This window comes from Triticum aestivum, chromosome 3D (genome assembly GCF_018294505.1).
Source record: "Triticum aestivum cultivar Chinese Spring chromosome 3D, IWGSC CS RefSeq v2.1, whole genome shotgun sequence".
Taxonomy (NCBI): domain Eukaryota; kingdom Viridiplantae; phylum Streptophyta; class Magnoliopsida; order Poales; family Poaceae; genus Triticum; species Triticum aestivum.
Genome location: NC_057802.1, coordinates 1107089 through 1126466, shown reverse-complemented (window position 1 = coordinate 1126466; position 19378 = coordinate 1107089). Strand labels below are relative to the sequence as shown.

The following is a 19378-nucleotide window of genomic DNA, read 5'->3' as shown; positions in this document are numbered from 1 at the left end:
CAAGGATGCGGTATTGGACGAGGAATCCCTGGTGCGACGAGCCCACTCGCTGTTCCACATCTGCAAGCGCGCCCTAGTCGATTACCCGGTGATCGAAGACGACGCGGCGGATAGGCAAGGAGGCACCGCCGAGATGGTGGCTGAGGCGAAGCTATGGCGGCTGATGGAAATCGAGCTCTCCCTCATGTACAACATACCATACACCAAGGCGCCGGCCATTGTTGCGTCGCTTCACTTGTTCAAGCTCGTCGGCAAGCACGCCCACCGCGGGGCTTACGTTAACATCACCTACATCTTGTACAGTAGTGCTATCGCACACTATCAAGATAAAACCCATTATCACACGCATTGATACACATGTTTGTAAGTCAAAAACATGATGTGGCCAATTAATTTATGTTTATTTCATTTTAATTCTTTATAGAATCATGACAACAAATTATGTACTTTCATAGTCAGAAAGTACTACCTTATTGGCGGGCACTGGACACACAAAGCGGTATGTGATGATGTCGTGCCAAGTCCATGATTTTTGGCCTCCCGTGAATTTTCGTTGGTTTGAACGGAAACAAACGGCACACCGACTACCTACCCGTGGCCCTGGTTAGTGCCGGGCCCTCCCTCTTGGTTGGGTTTGCAGGGCGTGGGTATTGACCGAAGACCATAGGAAGGGACTCCCGGCCCAGTCAATGATTTTATGTGGCCGCATTTTGGATCTTGAATTTCTGGCATAAAACCCTGAAAATGTAGTAAATGCATGCAATATGGCTGGCGGCCCCCAAAGAAGACCAAGACCTAGCACGCGCCTTTGAATGTACTCGTCCGAGCACATTAAAGTTTCGAGGCCAACGGAGGAATGGTCCTCGCACCCGCTTTACAAACTGGATGCACCCACCTCGAAAACTTGATCCTTTGTGGAAAAAGGTCCTATTTCCATTAAACCTCCGTGAAGGCATATGCAAAATGCCCTTAGATTTTTACCAAAATAACATAGTACCACTATTTAGAATGAAACGAGAATATCGACAAGCAAGCAATTAAGTTTACAACCAAATAAACAAGTTTATGCATACTAGTTAGGGTATCACAAGTTGGACCCTCAAATTAAGTCACATATATATTAGCATTATCGACGTCAAATAGCTGGTGCTTACTTCTAGATGATGTCAGTGACAACCATCCTACTCAAGTCGTTGCGCATGGTGTTCCTAAAAGTAATTAGGACAACATTTTCAACTTGTAGATTTTTTCTCACGAGGAAATCTTTTCACCCATCCTTGTTGAACATCTCCACTCTGTTTGTCGGTTCAGTAGGCGGATCCCCCTTTGGGGTGTAGAACATCTCCACTCTGGGTCACATTCTACTCTACTGTCCTACTTCGATGTTGCCACAGCGTGATCATCTCTAGATTTAAGGTCATTAAACCCAAACCGTGCTTTAAGTTTAGTTGTTGATTGTTATCTCATATTCTCTTCTATCCTCATAGATATCTTCACCGGTCACATGGGGGTCACGAATTCACTAAACTATATGTGTTACATGTGCGCGTCTTTGAATCATGTTATGTGGGCCCTTAAATTGGACAGCATGCATTATGCGCACCACAGATAAACAACTAGAATAAGCACAAATGGATCCTACGCCTACATTTCCCACATGTAGGCGAAATTACTCACACATCAGAGAAGAATAACCAAACATCTCGGAGAATGATACAATGGAAGCCATATCACTAATACCGTCATGATCCATAATAAAAGGAATCATTAAACAAGCCTCAATCTCCGGATGAGTACAGGTAAGAGTTATACACTCTGGTCTTACAACTTGGAATTACTCTCCCAATGATGATGCGCTAAATGGAAATGAGAAAGCAAGAAAAAAAATTATCTCTGGGGCTTCTTCTTCTCCACATCTCTTCTTCCTCTATTCTGGTCAGTGTGGCTGCGGCTTTAATGCTCGGTACCCCTTCACGAAGTTTGTTTCTATAGATGAGGGGTAGCTATTGATGCGTGGTATGACCATTGATATGAACGCTTGTGGTCGTACCAAAGGTTGTCTTGCGCTCTGGAAGAGCAGGTGAAAATTTCACCAACATGGAAGTTGCTCCTTTTAGCTTGATTTGATATGTTCTTAGCAACAGGAACAATAATAACAACTTAAAAGTAAAGAACATATGTTATAAGATGAAAAATATTTTTTAGTTCAATAGAGAGATTAGGCACGGAGATACTTCGGATCATGGAGTATAGTGGCAGAGCTACATTAAGGCTAGATGGGCCATGGCCCGCCCAACTTTGTTTCACTTGCTCCTATTATAGCTAGCCCATGGGCCCAAAACAGCTGACCATGAGCGATCTCCTACATTTTAGCCAACCAATTTTTTCGCTACAAGCTTTGCCAATGATGGTGTACATCAAGTGTGCCACTGCGACGGTAATACCAGTTACCTTGTATCGTGAGCCTAGTATACTGTTTGTCGGTTCAGTAGGTGGATCCCCCTTTGGGGTGTAGAACATCTCCACTCTGGGTTACATTCTACTCTACTGTCCTACTTCGATGTTGCCACAACGTGAACATCTCCAGATTTAAGGTCGTTAAACCCAAACCATGCTTTAAGATTAGTTGTTGATTGTTATCTCATATTCTCTTCTATCCTCGTAGATATCTTCACCGGTCACCTGGAGGTCAAGAATTCACTAAACTATATGTGTTACCTGTGTGCGTCTTTAAATCAAGTTGTGTGGGCCCTTAAATTGGACAGTATGCATTATGCGCACCACAGATAAACAACTACAATAAGCACAAATGAATATTACACCTATATTTCCCACATGTAGGGGAAATTACTCACACATCAGAGAAGAATAACCAAACATCTCGGAGAACGATACAATGGAAGCAATATCACTAATACCGTCATGATCCATAATAAAAGGAATGATTAAACAAGCCTCAATCTCCGGATGAGTACATGTAAGAGTTATACACTCTGGTCTTACAACTTGGAATTACTCTCCCAATGATGATGCGATAAATGGAAATGAGAAAGCAAGAAAAAAAATGATCTCTGGGGCTTCTTCTTCTCCAGATCTCTTCTTCCTCTATTCTGGACAGTGTGGCGGCAGCTTTAATGCTCGGTGCCCCTTCATGAAGTTTGTTTCTATAGATGAGGGGTAGCTGTTGACGCGTGGTATGACCGTTGGTATGAGCGCTTGTGCTCGTACCAAAGGTCGTCTTGCGCTCTGGAAGCGCAGGTGAAAATTTCACCAACATGGAAGTTGCTCCTTTTCGCTTTATTTGATATTTTTTTGACTTTTTTATTCCAAAGATAATATTTTCCTGCCAAACCGGAAAACAATGTTTTCTCTCTCTTGAAGGATTAGCGTTAGAAATACTGGAGAAATGATGAAACCCGATAAAAACCAAATCAGAACCTTCTACTAAAAGTGGTAAAAATTAGAGCCATCAGTTTCCCATCCCGACCCATATTGTTTTTGGATCTTTCCGCTTTATCCATGGCCATCTGAGCCTAAGGGCCCTCACAAATTTCTCTAGATGCAGAACTCCAAGCCCTCTAATGTAGGTGGGGAGGCAGACGGTTTCCTAGTTAACCTTGCATTTTGCCCTAGAAGATCTATCTTTGGCAGACCAAAGGAAAGCTCTTTAGATCTTGTAGATACTGTGCATTGCTCCCAGGGAAACCACGACAGGGGTGATGCAACACACCTCTTGCGAAGTTATGACAAAATTTACCAGGGTAGCCCAGCCAGCCAAGGTGATATTCTCTTCCTTCCTAGGTGGCTACTTTGTCACGGTCTTTCATCCAGAGGCTGAAAGTCCACCCTCTTAAGCTACCACATAGAAAGCGATAGTCCAAGGTACTTCAAAGGGAATGATGTATGCACCGTCGGGAAGCTGTGAAGGACCTTGTTAAGGTTGAGGTGGCCACACCGGATAGGGATGACAGAGCTATTCTAGAAATTGGTGGAGAGCCTAATGACCTCTTCAAAAGATCGAAGAATGCTAGCCAGATTCTCCACGTTCTCACAGATAGGTTTGATGGACCAAGGTTCCGCGACCTCTAATCTTGTGGAGAAGGCCATGGTGTGTAGCGACATCAATGATTGTGACGCCCGGATAGTTAAGCTACAGTAATCCCACGTTAACGATGCCACGTCAATAGGTTACTGTTACTAAATCTCGCGTTAGTTCGAAACCGATTCAAATTCAAATTCAAAATCGAATCAAACGGTAAAAGTTTACAAACATTAAAACTAAAATGTCCAAAATGTGTCAGATAAATCATGGATAATACTAGTGGGGAAACCACACTTTTATAAAAGGTTTAAAGGCTCTAAAGTAATTAAAACAGCAGCTATGTCAATTAATTAAATGCCTTTTAAAAATTATAATAATGCAAACTATTTTAATTAGGTGTCAAACTTTTTGGGGCAGTAGAATAAGTTATAACATTAATCTAGGAGTTGCATTTATATTTTATAAAACAAAAGTTAAAATAAATAAAGCTAGAAAGTAAACAGAAAATGTAAAAGGAAAAAGAAAAACAAAACAAATAAAAAAAAGAGATAAAAGAAGAGAACCCCCCCCGGCCCAACTGGGCCACGGTCCGACTGGCCGCGCACCCTGCCAGCCCAGCTCCCTCCCCCGGCCCGCCGAACCCCTACAACCCCCTGGGGCGACCGAACCCTAACCCCCCACGCGCCCCACTCCTCCCCCGATTCCCCTTTCCCCCTCGTCTCCTCCCTTTGCCCCCCGATCCAGATCGGGCACGGCCCCGCCGCCCACCACTGACCTCGTCGCCGAACCCCGACACCGCCCGGCGCTGCCCCATCGTCGCCGGCGCCCGCCTCCTCAACCCGGCTCCCCGTCCTCGACCTCTTCTCCGCTCCCGGACGCCAACACTGTTCGCCGTCCCCGCCTCTTCCTCGTCGGCCAGCGCCGTCCTCCGCACACCCCCACCGTTGCTGGCCGCCCATGCCGCCGGCGCTGTCCTCGCTGCGCGCCTTCCTTGGCCGCGCACGGCCGTGGCCGGCGCCTGTCGGCGCATGTGCATGCTCGCCGGAGCCAATCGGCCTCGCCTCATCGCCGACTCGTCGTCCTCGTCCCCGTCGCCCTCCCCACGCCCCATTGCCCCGAACCCTACGGCCCCCCTGTGAGCCTCCGCCCCTCCTCTTCTCTCCCCTGTCCCCGTATGCATGCACGCGCTCACGGCCAGGGTCTCCTTCCCGTGGCTCCGCTATCGCCGCCGGCCCCGCGCTCGCCGTCCTCGCCGGCGCACACCCCTGCGCCCCCTCGGGCACGCGTCCGTTCGGGCGCTCGCCCGCTGCCCAGTGCCCGCTCGGGTGACGCCCGCACCCGAGCCCGTGCCCGCTATGGCTCCTCCTGAGCCACTGACTAGGGGGCCCCACGCCCCTGAGAACAAAAAATAATAATTAAAAATAATAATAATAATAATAATAATATATTAAAAATAATTAATTAATTAAAGAATTAATTAACCTAATTAAATTTTGATTAATTAAACTAATCTAATAACTAAACTAATTAAACTGTTAGTTAATTAATTATTCAGTCAATGACAGGTGGGTCCCGCACGTTAGTTTGACCCAGTCAACGCCCTGTTGACTGCTGACGTCATGATGACGTCAGCAGGCACTATTCTGGATAATGTTGAATTAAATAAATTCTAAAATGATTTAAAACTTTAGAAAATCATATAAAATAAACCGTAGCTCGGATGAAAATACTTTCTACATGAAAGTTGCTCAGAACGACGAGACGAATCCGGATACGCAGCCCGTTCGTCTGCACACATCCCTAGCATAGCAAACACGCAACTTTTCCCCTCCGGTTCATCTGTCCGAAAACGCGAAACATCGGGAATACTTTCCCGGATGTTTCCCCCCTTCGCCGGTATCACCTTCCACCGCGTTAGAGCATACTTAGCACCGCGTATTGCCATGTTATGTTTTGTGATGCTTTGTTTGCTCCGTATTTACTGTTTCTTCCCCCTCTTCTTCTCCGGTAGACCCCGAGACCGGCGCTGATGCCGCTGAGTACGACTACGTCACCGACGACCCCTCCTTCTTGTCTGAGCAACCAGGCAAGCCCCCCCCTTGATCACCACATATCGCCTATTCTTCTCTATACTACTTGCATTAGAGTAGTGTAGCATGTTACTGCTTTCCGTTAATCCTATCCTGATGCATAGCCTGTCTTTGTTACTACAATTGTACCCTTACCTGCTATCCTACTGCTTAGTATAGGATGCTAGTGTTCCATCAATGGCCCTACACTCTTGTCCGTCTGCCATGCTATACTACTGGGCCGTGATCACTTCGGGAGGTGATCACGGGTATATACTATATACATTATATACATGACACATGTGGTGACTAAAGTCGGGTCGGCTCGTTGAGTACCCGCAAGTGATTCTGATGAGGGGGCTAAAAGGACAGGTGGCTCCATCCCGGTAGAGGTGGGCCTGGGTTCCTGACGGCCCCCGACTGTTACTTTATGGCGGAGCGACAGGGCAGGTTGAGACCACCTAGGAGAGAGGTGGGCCTGGCCCTGGTCGGCGTTCGCGGATACATAACACGCTTAACGAGTTCTTGGTATTTGATCTGAGTCTGGCCATTTGGTCTATACGCACTAACCATCTACGCGGGAGTAGTTATGGGTATCCCGACGTCGTGGTATCAGCCGAAGCTCTTTTGACGTCAGCGACTGAGTGGCGCGCCGCATTGGACCGTAAGCTCGCGCTTGTATTAAGGGGGCTAGGTCTGCTTTCGGCCGCGTACGCAACGTGCAGGTGTGCATAGGGCGATGGGCCCAGACCCCTGCGCGCATAGGTTTAGACCGACGTGCTGACCTCTCTGTTGAGCCTAGGTGGGGCTGCGACGTGTTGATCTTACGAGGCCGGGCATGACCCAGGAAAGTGTGTCCGGCCAAATGGGATCGAGCGTGTTGGGTTATGTGGTGCACCCCTGCAGGGAAGTTTATCTATTCGAATAGCCGTGTCCCTCGGTAAAAGGACGACCCGGAGTTGTACCTTGACCTTATGACAACTAGAACTGGATACTGAATAAAATACACCCTTCCAAGTGCCAGATACAACCCGGTGATCGCTCTCTAACAGGGCGACGAGGAGGGGATCGCCGGGTAGGATTATGCTATGCGATGCTACTTGGAGGACTTCAATCTACTCTCTTCTACATGCTGCAAGATGGAGATGGCCAGAAGCGTAGTCTTCGACAGGACTAGCTATCCCCCTTTTATTCTGGCATTCTGCAGTTCAGTCCACTGATATGGCCTTTACACATATACCCATGCATATGTAGTGTAGCTCCTTGCTTGCGAGTACTTTGGATGAGTACTCACGGTTGCTTTTCTCCCTCTTTTCCCCTTTTCTATACCGGATTGTCGCAACCAGATGCTGGAGTCCAGGAGCTAGAGATCCCGAGGATGATGCTACATGGAGTTCGGCTTCGGGGAGTAGTTAGGAGGTCCCAGGCAGGAGGCCTTGCCTTTTCGATCGTTGCTACTTTGTGCTAGCCTTCTTAAGGCAAACTTGTTTAACTTATGTCTGTACTCAGATATTGTTGTTTCCGCTGACTCGTCTATGATCGAGCACTTGTATTCGAGCCCTCGAGGCCCCTGGCTTGTATTATGATGCTTGTATGACTTATTTATGTTGTAGAGTTGTGTTGTGATATCTTCCCATGAGTCCCTGATCTTGATCGTACACATTTGCGTGCATGATTAGTGTACGGTCAAATCGGGGGCGTCACAATGATCTACTGCAATGAGTCGATGGCGAGCATACAAAGCAGGGGAGAGAGCGGATCACCCTGCCTTAACCCTCAACCAAGCATAATGGGAGGCCCAACAATCCCATTCAAGAGGACGCGAGAGGAAGAGGTACAAAGGAGGGCGACAATGCAATTGGTTGTTATGTTGATGTGGTTAGTTTTGCTGAAGGAATGTAACTCACATGTTCTATTTGATGTGTTCAACCCTTGGATGAAGATCTAATGGTCATTGGTCATGTTCTTCGTGTCAATAGCCAACAACATATCAAATCCATCTCAGTAACTGATGAAGCCTGGTTGAATGAATCTATGCCTGATTTTATGGATCCTAAATATATTGGGAATCAACGTCTATTTGATTATAATGATACTTGGGACAAAATTTTGAGTATTTTTTACCTTTTGAATTGCATTACTTTTATGCCTTGGAAGAGGGCTTTGAGTACTTCAAAATTTTGAATTTTTGTAATATATACTAGGAGTTATTCCATTTACTCAAACATCATTAAAATATACTAATTCTACAGTTGCCTAGATAATGTCATATATCAACCCCTTGGCTCTAGAAGTTTTGTATGGTTGTACATGTAAGCTTTCTTGGTGGCTTGGGATTGACCACTGTTAAACTTGTGGTACTACCTTCTTTGCTTTAATGCAAGTTAACTGATAGGAAATTATATGCGACGAATTGAACTAATCTTTATGACTTTGCTCCCACATGGGCTGCTTTTCCATGCCATGCGTCTCTCTTATTGAACAGATTCTTTTCAAAAAATATCTTATTGAACAGATCTCTTAGTCGACTTATTAGTCAAGCGAATATAGCCAAGACGAGGCAGGTAGTGTTTTCTTAACTGCACACCCACATAGGCCCTCAGAATCAGCCAGCCAGTATAAAATAATCCGTCTGTCCAAAATTACTTGTCTTAGATTTAGATACGGAAGTGTCTAGATACGTTTGTATTTAGACAAATCTAAGACCAATAATTTGGGACCGATATAATATAAAGTGAATCAATTCCATCAAACTAAAGATGCAACTAATTTGGCTCATATGGCGCATAGGCTCCGGGCGCGGCATTGGATTCCTACTGGCAGCTCTGTCGAAGGCATCTCATGTAGCATGTGTCTGCCCGGTTTTTCTGGCGTGGTCGTCGGTCGAAATGTTGAATGGTTTATGCATGGGAGAGCACCAGGAGCACCGAGATGGATGCACATGCCAGCCGGATGCTCTGGGCTGGCATCAAGATCAAGATGGACGCACATGTGATGTGCCAACTCTCGGTGCCATCGCTGGAGAGTATCGCCGTATCATAATTTATTGGGCGGCCGGCCGCTTCCTTGTCCTGGATGGGAGACGCACTATGCTAAATCGATGGATGGCATCTCCGCCTGCCTGTGCATCGACGGGGGCTGCTTTTTAATCTTTCCCAGCAGGCCTTGGTTGATCTTGTAGTGTCTGTCGCTAGCTTATGGGTCTGCCCGCTCGCCGCCGGCGTCCTATACAATGGAGAACAGGCACGATTTGCCTTGTACTCAACGCAGACGGAAAGGACAACCGCGGGTTAACTATGATGAGTTGGGTCTTGGCCGTCGGCGGTGTTCAACGGCCCGAAAAACAGGAGGAGTGGCCGAAGGGCGCCATTTGGTACTACTGCAAGGCCACCGGTAACAGTGGCCGACGGTTCGTCATCTGACCGGCCAACGTTCTTCCTTTTGGCACGTGGATAGAAGGGAAATGTTCATTTGGAATCATTTTCTGGGCTTCATTTTCATATTGACTACATCCGGTTAGACTATGTTGTTCTGATTTTCATTCTTGTGTTGCAACTAACCCTGCTATAGTAACCTAATGATTTTTAGGTAATGTTATTTGGCGAGGGAGGTCCCGCGAACCACGTCACAGCCGTTTGATCACGATCAAACGATGACAATTTTCATGAAAAAATGCCTTCACAAAATGAAAATTCCCAACCCTAGAACTAAAGTTGCCATCCCTCTATAACTAAACTGCCATAAAAAATGTTCGCAAATGCCATACTTTTAGGGAACGTTCGCCAGCATTGCTGACCAAATTGTTTGTTGGGTTAGTTTTTCTCTCTTTTCGAAATGCCCACCAGCTCCACTAACCAAAGTCTAATATTGCAAACCACCATTGAAAATTATGAATTTACACCTAGGTCCCCGAGGAGTCATCTTCTACCTCTGGAATGACTCCACTACCAGAGCCAGGCTGCCTTTGTTGCATACAGCCAGGAAGACATGGATGCTATATGGTCTAGCCGAACCAAGGCCTCGATGAAGAATCTGATGCCGAAGCGGCAAAGGAACCGGCCACCAACAACCTACAGACAGCACCGCCGGAAAGGATCACCATCAGATCGACTCATGTATGTCCTTCAGTGCCATCGACAAGCTCATTGGGCTTTTCAAGAGGATGGGTGGGACATGGCTCTTGGATCCGTCCTTGGCATCTCAGGCGACTATGGCTACACTCTCTTTACTGTGGTGTTGGTCTTATAATTTGGGGTTGTAGCTTTGAAGACTTCCCAGCTGTGCGATACAAGGCCAGGCCGATTCTGGTAACGGAGCGTCGGCGCAATTCAGCTCTTTCGGTGGTGGCCATTGTTGGCGCCCCGAACACCTTTTTTTGACGGATGGCACCCCGAAGACTTGATTGTTGTATCGATGGTGTTCTCTACTAGATCTGCAGGGGGCTTTCACAAAAAAGATACATGGTGCCAAAAGTGTCTTGTTTTTCCTGGCGTTTTGGTCCAATGGTGACCCGACACGTCATTGACAATTGGCAATTAACAACTAATAGCAGGTTGATCCCGGCACGATCAGAGCGTGGTTGCGATAGGCACACCCCACACCTAACCTGTCAGACTCTAATCAGTGGACGGAGGCTGGCAGCGACTTTTTTTTTCTTTTTTTTTTCGAAAAGGGAGACTCCCCGGCCTCTGCATCAGAATGATGCATACGGCCACCTTTATTAAAAAGCAAAGATGTTCAACACAGATCTTAAAGTCTAAAAGAAAGCAAAGAGAAGCTCACAAAGATCCTACAATAAGGTAGCCATAGCGCCACTACCGGCCGGCATAAACAGGATAAGAAAACTAATTGCCTATCCTATTACATGACCGCCATCCAAACCGGTTAAATATATATACGAATAGCATAATATGGTGGACAGTCACGGGAACCTAATTATATTTGGAGTATTAGGCAAGTTGAGAGCAACGTGCGCGCGTGTCTTGATGGCTGCTGCTTTGGTCAATTCTTGTGAATAGTCTAAAACTACTGGAAGTTTGCGTCAAAATGGGCGATGGGTGACAAGTCACAACCACTTTACACGAACTACAAATCATTTTTCTCCCTTAAAAGAAAATGGACTAGTGGTACAAGTCTTTAGCTCGGAACCAAAGTAGCCGCAGCCAGCCAACTAACATGTTTGTTGGCTCACACTGAGAAACAAACGACCAAATGAGGTGGAGCTAACCAGGAAACCCTTGCTGGAGATCGGCAAACAAAGCGGGAATAATCTTGTTCAAATAAGGGCACCAACAATGCAGCGTAAATGAGGTGCGGTGGGCAAGTGCTTCGCACATCCAAACCCACGACTGGCTGTCCCCCCACCCCAGTCCACCCCACCCCCATCACACCACCCAAACATCATGTGCACACCACTTAAATGCAATTATATTATAGCCAACCTAATAGCCCACACATACAATAGTTAGTCATACTACTATGCTTTTTTTGCGGGGAGTCATACTACTATGCCACTCTCTCCCTTTCGGTTTATTGGGCTCAATTCAAAAATGTCATCAACCAAGATATACGGTGAGTGGTGGAATATGTTTTGTATTTTGCAAAAATGCTTAATTAATGTTTTTGTTTTCCTAAAAAAAACGTGTTTGTCAATGCACTAATTGCAATGCATGGATGCGTGACCAATAAATGACCAAGAAGTTTTACATACATTACTGGGTGTTCTTTTAATCCTTACATACAGTGATTTAATGCACCTTAAAATCTAAACATGAGATGGACAATAAAATAAGACTTATAAAATGGAATCAAAATTTTGAGATAAGTCCTATAAGTCGGAAGAGAGTGAGTATAACATTAATATATTATCCACCTCTTTCTCTTACAAAGGGTGTTGGAACTCATGCTACAACTGGTTGTAAGTTTATAGCCTGCTCCTCTTCTCTCTCCTATTATCTCTCCTTCAACTAGGGTATAGATCTGATGTGACATTTCTTATACGCCGCCTACGTTACTCTATTATACTTGTTCTCATGGGGCTTGCCCACAGGATAAAAACAATCCATTAAATACAATTTAAACTTCAATTTATTGGTACAGTTAACAAATCTATAAACCATCCTGTTGTCAATCAGGTTTGAATCTCCCGGCCAGCGGGCGGAGCTGCAATGAATTTTGGTGACTTTTTGTACTTTATAAGAAGAAAATAAAAATGGTTCTTGCTAATTACTAGTCCTAGAGCTATAGCCATTACCGCCCTAGGTCTGTCTCCGCCACTGCTACTAGCGGGAGACGATATGGGTTATACTCCCTCGAGACTAGCGGAGCTCCATTCCAATGAATAAGGCACGCACGCTTCTCAAATTTAACTTTGAAGGTAAATTAGTTTAAATTATACAATTTAAAACTTATTTTCCATAAAAATACAATGATACAATTTTATCACAAATAAACTGCATTTGGTTGGCCTAATTCATGGTGAAAGATGAGTTTTAGGTACGTGTGCGCCTTATTCATTTCAATGGAGGAAGTACCATGAGCCAGTACATGTTGTGAAACAACGTGCGCTACATGGCCTAAACTTGATTGGGACAATTTCAAAGTTTTCCATTCTGTAATAAGCTCATTTTCAGGGAGCACCAGTTAAACTAGTTACGAGGTGGTATCCATGAAATTTCACCCAGTAACGAGAAGCCTGCGCTAGCTTCTAAAGTTTTAATACAACATATTTAATGTGCAACATTTCGCGAAGGAAAATGCTTCATCTATTTTTTTGCGGGTGAAAATGCTCCACATATTCTTATTTACTTTGCATATTAGCTTTGTCTCACGTCAAACTTAAAAAAACTATTAACATCCACAATAAAAAATCATTTATTTTTCTGTATAGTGATGTTCAATACCAAATATTAGCGATAGATGGGGTAGTGGCGCTCCTCCGTTTCTCGTCAGTTTGGCTTTCAAAACCACCATCTCTTTTTCACTTTTTTTTACGATTAATGATTTTTTGTCATAATTTGCCTAGTAAGGCTGATTCTACAACGCTTGCCACATTGGTCATGGAATGATTTTAATATTCTAAAAAATGGTCCTATTGATATTTTACCGGTTGTGGAAACTGCAACAAACATGGTGGCCCAATCGGTTTCAAGATGTTCTTGTCGGCATGAGCATTCTTGTACAACTTTTACACAACATCTTGAAAGAATACATTAGCACTGTTAAAGATGCCTCTTGCATTGCTTTCACACACCCCTTTTTTTCTATGATAAAAGGAAGTTCATTGATATGGATCACGGCGCCATGAAGATGCACACAATCACAACTCTCTCATTTATTTTCTATTTGCACGGAAAATATATTTATTTTTGTCGTGATTTGCTAAACATAACTGATTGTCCTTACTTCACAATAGAAATATTTTGTTTGCAAAAAGTTTTTTAAAGCATGGTTTGTCCAAAAAATGTGTTACTTTTTGCTTAAGATTGTTCTATCAATGTTCAAAATGCTTCCTTTATGTAAAAATGCCTCCCCCCACCTTTATTTTAAAAACTTCTTCTTCATTATTAATTAAGGAAGTTCCTTTTGAGGGAAGACATCATTCAATTCTTTTCCTTCCTTACTCGCGATAGAGGCGGCAAGGACGAAGAACCCGTCCCCTATAGGCTCCGCCACAAAGGTTTGTTTCGCTTTTCGAACGGCCTGTGCTGAGCAACAGGGTCTTCTGCGTAAAGCTCTGACGGAGACTCAACGATGAACCACTGTAAACTATCGATCTGCCGAGGAGCCGGGTCTTCCGGATGGCCCTCTCGGACCTGCCTGCAGGCGTACCCTAGCCCCGTCCCACATGTGATAAATGATCTTGACAGGCAGGTCCCACGCACAAGCCAGCGCTACAGATGCAACACAGGAATCAGCTGCCACGAGCAAACCACCCCGGCATGGGGCCAACATTCCGAACAGGCTAGCTCCACGCGCGAGCCGGCGCTCCAGGCGCGATGCAGGACCCAGCTAGCATGAGCGAATCGGCCTGGCGGGGGGAGGCTCCATGCACGATCTAGCGCACGTGTGTGCGATGCATGCCCTGCCTATTGTGACCGAACTAGCCCGGGTGGGGGCGAAGATGCCGATAGGCGGATCGGGCTGGCACGTCGCAGACGGGACAACACACGAGACCCCACACGATGGACGGGGCATGCATATGCTATTTAGTTATACGGTGTGGCTAAATCTCAGTCGACTGAGACTTGATTATATCTCAGTCGATACTATATTCGTGAGATCTTGAGTGAAGATTCGTGCATTTTTTTTAGTTTTTTCCTTTCTTACAAGGTTATATCACTTGATTGAGAGTTGGTTTAGTCCGAGTCGACCGAGACCTAGCCACACTGTTAGTTGTAATATATTCAATGATAACTAAAACTGAAAATGTTCAGAGTACTAATATGATAACTAAAACTGAAAATGTATATGATTTATTGAGTTTGATTATTATCTAGTTATGAAATATTTAATAATATACATCGAAGATTAGTCAGGGTCTTTGGCCGGGTGCTTGCTCTGCTATATATATTCAGCTCTCTCAGCGAGGTGAGAGGTTCCCCCGCGTGGAACTCACCGGGGCGGTGGTGCGATGGTTCCAAACGGCTGGAGGAGCGTGCTTGTCGTGACGAACAGGAGGAGGCGGCTATCGCACCGGCGGCGAGTTTCTAGCGCTGCAAACTGTAAGTGAGCCTCCAAATCCACCTTTTAGTTTATCCTCAGCTCCTCCCGTGAGCAGATGCAGGGACTATGGTGAGGCTGCTTATGTATGAGCACGGCGCGGTTGCCTACTGCGAGGATGGTGATCGTCCGGGACTAGAGCGACCCGTGGCCGGGGGACGTACATACCATGGCCGGCCGACGTACCGGCTCACCTCCACCTCGTTTTACATGGAGAGAAGATTTGGAGCAGCTACAGATATATAGATGGCACATACAGAACTGCCATGCTCGCACCATTCCTCTGGGGTTCATTTAGATGGTTTTATGCTGCTATTAACTCCTTGGAGCTGCAGTCAGTTTCTTGCTTCTTTTCTCTTTTTGGCTTAGCACTCTTGTTGTTCCGCCTGTGTAATAGCACGCCTGTGCGTTTGTTTTCTGAACTTTGCATGTACCTCTCCTAGTTTACTCTTCTTCTTCTTCTTCTTCTTCTTCCTCCCCTCCTTACCTTTTTTTCTTATCTTTTTGATGAGAAACTCTCCTTACTATTTTCTGAGAGAGATCCCCCTCTCCTTACTATGGAAAGTTTTTTAGCCTGATCTCTCCCAAATGAACGCTGATGGTACAACCGTAAAGATATCACAAGTTCATCTCCCCCCAGCAGCCGGCAGCAGATCCTCCACTCGAAACACCAAAAGCTTCGAAAAGCAACAAAAACACAACCAAACACTTCCTACAACACCAGAACCTGGAAACCGAAGGAGAAAAAGGAAAAAGAGAGCTTCACAGCACCGAAAGAAACCCAAGAGCTAGCTGCATCTCTGGTTACCTTCCGGGACACTTTCTACCCATCGATCCTCAATACCGTCGGCGCCCTCCTAGAGATCTCGGACACAACTTTCAGCGGGTGTCTTGCCGCTTCTTCTTTGCACTGTTTCAATGGTGGAAGTAACTCGGTCGTAGTTGTATTTTCTGCGCTCCTGTTTCAAGGCTTCTTTATCTATCTATCTATATGTCTATGTTGAAGTCAATACCAATCCTGCTATTGCTGACGACTGGTTGCAAGTGGAGCATTGGATCTTGTGGAAGAGTTGAATTGGAATCAGTCATTGCTCAGGTAAATTATTTCTCTACAGTCTATTAATTTCCGTCTTATATGTACAAAGTTATTTATTGTTCAAAAATCTCATGTCATGTTTGTTCTTCTTCTGCTTTGACCTTTTCTAGGGATTTTTTTTAAGAGACGGAGGACAATGAGTTGCGTTTTGAGGCCTGGATGGCCCGCAGTGGTTCCTTCTCTCTGCGGCCCAACTATCTTATCTCAAGGCCGACAAACAGGGCAGCTTGGTGGGTCTGCTCAACTCTTAAACAGCGCCCGTTTCGAAGGCCGAAAATGAGGGTGGATTACAGGCCGAATAAGAAGGTGCGTTCAATAATTGAACTCAAACATTCTCTCATGGGTGTACATGGGCTCTTCAAAACATCGTGTCGTTTATTCATTCGTCGCAACAAATGAGCTCTTTTCTCCTTCAAGTCGTTTGCCTTTTTTTGTGCCGGGCTGCTGGGTCGAATCGAACACTACTACGAGGATGGATTGCACCGCCCCATTGCTGGCTGGCTGGCTGGCTGGCTGCTGCTGAAATCGACCGAGACGCAAATGCATTCGGGTTGCCAGGCCGCGGCGGACGCGGGGGGCCAACAATTTCCGAGAAGAATCACGCTTGCGCGCGATGGACGCACCACGCCACGGCCAGCCCCTCGTCACGCCCGACTCGCCCGCCCTCGCACCAGCACCACGCGCTATACATCCTCCTCTCCGTTCCCCAGCACTTCCTCGCTTCCTCCGCCCCCGGACCCTCCCCATCATATCCACATCACTCACACGCGCGCCGACGAGCAGATCTCATCAGAATCCCTAGCGCCGCGACATCATGGTCTCCAGCGAGCAGCCGGCGCCGCAGCCCGGGGCGATCGCCGCCTCGCGCGTGGTGCTTGGGGCGCGCCGCGGATCTTCGCCGTCCTCGCTCGCGAAGCGGCGCCGGGACGCGGGGATGGCCCAACTGTCGGTGCAGGTAGCTGGGGGTTCGGTAAGCTTCGTGCTCTGGTTTGTGAATCCTACTTACGATTCCGTTCCGCCAGATCTGGGGATAGTAGCTGTGATTATCGCTATACCTTGTTAACGGATTAGATCGGTCGATTTTTCACTGGTTCGAGCGGTTCCTGGAGGGGTTGGGTTTACCGTTTACATACGAATCACCTTGAACAGATCACATCAATTTGCCGAGCCTTAGTATCCAAATATTAGCCAGCAGTTCAATAGTATTCAGCTAGGCAATCTGAATCCTGTATCTGTGGGCCTGCTTAATTAATCTGGTGGTAGTTCAGATCAGGTATGTTTGTATGATTGGATGTATGCAGGTTCAATCAGTTCAGCGAGGGGTAGGGTTTAGGGTTTAGGAACACCTTGAGATCACATGTACTATTTGGATCGATGCATGCGGTAAGTAGGGTCCATATTATTTTAGGGCGGGGGAGGGGGGGACGGTAATATACCCATAAATTGATGAGGCTTTGCTTATATAGAGGTATACAACGTTGCTGCGCGTGCATGGCAATGTGATGGTTGATCCCAATGAAACAGCAGCTTGTAAAAGCTACGATGAATTGAACGTGATAGAGCTTCTGCAAGGGGGACTGCGTCAACACTTTATTCAAACAGTACAACCTGTACTGAATTCATCCCTGCCTAAATAGCTATCAAATAAACTTAGATCAGTTGCTTATGTGTATGCACCCCAAAGCTGATGCGCACTGCAATTTCATTACAAGGTGTTATCCATAGTTGCTGCATATGCTTGGTATTGTGGTAGTTACCATCAAGCAATGCTGAGTATTAGGTTGTCTGTTAGATCCCAATGTAGGGAGCACCAGCCATGAGTTCCATATTGGAGCGCAGCATGTAAATACCTAGATGAAAACTATGATAGAGCTTGTGTAATTTGTATTGATCTTATCCTTTTGGTTAACAGTATATGCTGTGCATTGTTATGCAAAGGTTCCTTCTTTCATGGTGAAGTTGTTATATTTTATAACGTCGATCCATTTCCAACAGATCACATTTCTGGTTGTATGAAACATAACATACTAATCTGACTATAGTACTACTTATGCTTCCTTATGCATAATAGCAGGAGGTGTTGCCACTAATGCACAAACATCAAATTAAATGTTCAATTGTTGCAAGAAAACTGTTGTATCTTGGTACACAATTTTGATGTTGTAATTGTTTCATTCATCTTTCAGGAAGAAAAGAATGATGATGACAGCCCCATCCACTTATCGCCACGCCGCAAATCAGGCGATGATCTTACCTACTAGGGACAATGAGTCTTATAGAACCTCTTTCATTTGTTGTGAAGATATTTGTGGTACATATTTGTTGATTCATTAGGACCCGTTTTCACTATGTGTAATATTAAGAAGATATTTGTTGTACATATTTTTTTGATTCATTCGGACCCTGTTTTCATTGTGTGTAATATTAAGATATTTGTGGTACATATTTCTTGATTCGTTCAGACCCCGTTTTCACTGTGTGTAATGTTTTGAAGATATTGTGGTACATATTTGTTGATTCATTCGGACCGTGTTTTCACTCTGTGTAATATTGTGAAGATTTTTGTCGTACATATTTGTTATTCATTCGGACCTCATTTTCACTCTGTGTAATATTTTCTTTGACCAGACTGTGTGTAATATATTGGCCATGCCATTATTTCTATTTTTGTTGTTTTCACTATTTGATCATCATTTGTATCTTTATTACCATTTTTTGCAGATTTTGTATTTTAAAATAGATCTGAGCACTGGCCGATGGGGTGAGCCATTGACAAGCTCCTTATGCTGCCACATGTGCGTTTACTTGTGCCACGTTTACCTGGATGAATTTGCAACTTACTAATATAAGTTCCTAATCACATTGTATAGTAATCATACATTACTTACACTACAAAGCTGTCTATCCCGGCAATGGTGCTAGATTTACAAGAATGGGTGTAAATAATTCCTGATCAATATTATCCTAATCAATTAGAATGAACTAATAGATGCTAAATACACTTCATTAGTAGAAAAAAGGGCTTTGGTCCAGGCCAGATCAGAGCATAAGTCCTGGTTCTTTTACGAACCGAGACCAATGGGTGCATCAGTCCCGGTTCGAGAGGCCAGGGTGCCGGCCGGGCCTCAGCAGTAACCAGTCCCGGTTCGTCTGACCCCTTTGGTCCCGGTTCCAGATACGAACCGGGACTAAAGGGCCTCGCTCCTGGCGCAACCCCTTTAGTTCTGGTTCATGGTTGGAACCGGGACCAAAGGTTGGCCTTTTGTCCCAGTTTTGGACATAAACCGGGAGTAAGTTTTGCCTATATATATCCAAGCCCCCCACCCCCATCTCCTCATTTTTTTGGCCGTGGAAGGGTGGGAGCTTTGTGCTACTCTATTCTCACCACCTATGCACATGAGGTGTTTGATGAAATGCCCGAGCCACGCTTAAGCTTTATCCTCTCGAAGC

General features: G+C 45.4%; 1 long non-coding RNA gene across 1 annotated transcript; it reads left to right on the top strand.

The window, feature by feature from the left end:
• Positions 1-14723: 14723 nt before the first annotated feature.
• On the top strand, positions 14724-18323 carry LOC123073535 (uncharacterized). The gene is made up of 3 exons (XR_006435682.1): positions 14724-15928; positions 16039-16234; positions 18115-18323. It is a non-coding gene; the product is annotated as an uncharacterized lncRNA (long non-coding RNA).
• Positions 18324-19378: the final 1055 nt, after the last annotated feature.